General features: G+C 38.1%; 1 protein-coding gene across 1 annotated transcript in view; it reads left to right on the top strand.

Moving 5' to 3' along the window:
- Window positions 1-1862, top strand: part of LOC118326997 (voltage-dependent T-type calcium channel subunit alpha-1I-like) — a 156525-nt gene that overhangs the window by 131020 nt on the left and 23643 nt on the right. The gene's annotated exons all lie outside the window — the stretch shown is intronic.

The raw sequence follows: 1862 nt of genomic DNA, 5'->3' as shown, positions 1-1862 counted from the left end.
ACGTCGTATTCTGCTGAGTTAGTTTGGGAATAGACCTTCAACAACAACAATAGATTAGAAAGGGGAAAAGGTGGACCAGGTTCAGCTTTATTGACATGTCATTGGCTTCACATTTTAAGACTTTTTCTCCAGGCTACATCCCCAAGTAAAGCCACTAAAGGTTAAAAACAAGTGTATTAACTAGCAAAGAAAGTAGGAGCACTTTAGAATGACAGATATAGAGACATTATTCTACTAACTGACTTTTTCAACAATTAAGGGAAAAGTATAAAATCATATTTATAGCTTCATCAGATCATCTAAAAAAAAATCTATACAATATACATAGGCCTCATTCTTAAATAGTTCAATAATGAAAAGCTGCCACAGTGTTTCTCAAAACTAAGGCTACTGGTAGACACAATTCTAAATGATAGGACACATTATTACTGTGGAAAAAAAGTTACCATGTGGAAATTAATTAAAAATTATATTATATTATATATATATATATATATTGGGAATTTACATTTTGAGATCTAAATGACCCGTGGTCACCATAAACGTTTCTACTGATTGTATGATGTATTGCCTAAATGTGTTTGCTTGTTTGAGTGCAAGAGGATCCTCTTGCTCCACAGAAAAGTAAAAATGTTATGGTGTTACTGTTACTATTGTTCTCTATCTGGAAAAACATCACAGTCCCATTTTCCCTGAGAACATTTTAATCCCTCTACCAAAGGGTCTGTTCTTTCACTAGAGTTTGAAATTACCTTGTGTGTCAGAGTGACATGTGTACCACATGTCCGACATAATTGTAACAAACATTGTAGCCAACCATGGCGCAGATGACTGAGTCAGGCTTTCATTAGTCTAAATGCAGAAAAGAACACATTCAGTAAACAGTCTTAAAAGTTTGCAGATCAGTGCAGGTTTGTTGTCTATGGAAACCAAAGGTATAAATATCAAAGTCCGCTCTAACTGTTTTTGTCAAAAGCTTTGTTGCCTAGTTGCCAGCTCGAATGCTTCCATAGCATCCAACAATCTGTTTCTTATACCACAGCATCCTCATCCCTGCGGTGTGCTTTCGTTCTCTGCTCGGGGGATCTAAAGACATCAGATGGGCTTAGGTTACAAGCTGCATACTGCTTCAGGCCAAGTGGTTGCTTATAATATCTACCAGGAAACATCAACATGCACAACTGGGGAGAGAAAGAAAGCTGTCCGCAGGCTTTGCCTTACCTCTCCATGTATCCCCATTACTCCTTTGCTCATTATTTCCTCTCTGTCTCTTTTGTCACCCCTTCTCCAATAAAAACTATATGTCTTATTCTTTCCCAATCCACTCTCTCAGTCTATTTGCCTATCTAATGGAATTCTACAGTCATGTATTCAAATGCACCTCATTGCCTTCCCTGTGAGGTGACTTAGCTAATGGCATTCTGCTTATTGCCTGCTATTGCACCCCAGGGGGTCCTTTACCCATTTGCATTGCATATCTCGATCTGTGAACGATTTGAGTCTCTACACGGATGGATTCATGCCTGTTAAGAAGTCAGCAAGTACATTTTTTCCCAAACCGTGTAAATAGAGTGATTATCCTGGATTTGAAGCAGGGAGGGATTTTTGTTGGTTGCTTGAATTGTGTTAACCTGCAGGTCTGCTGTTTGCATCTATGTCTGATTAGATGAAATGTTTGCAGGATCCTAGATGTGCTGGTTTAGTTTCATGACCTTCAAGCCCTACCAACAACATTCAAAACCTATGCAGCATTTCAAAAATGTATGAACATCTATCACAAAATAAGCCTGTTTTCATATTTTATGAAAAGCTAAAGGTTTCTGTGCAGAATGTTGTCCATTCAGAACGGTGGGCTTAACACA

The sequence above is a fragment of the Morone saxatilis genome, unplaced genomic scaffold (genome assembly GCF_004916995.1).
Source record: "Morone saxatilis isolate NCDOM2014 unplaced genomic scaffold, NCSU_SB_2.0 Contig17, whole genome shotgun sequence".
NCBI lineage: Eukaryota > Metazoa > Chordata > Actinopteri > Moronidae > Morone > Morone saxatilis.
This window is presented reverse-complemented; position numbering and strand designations above follow the sequence as displayed.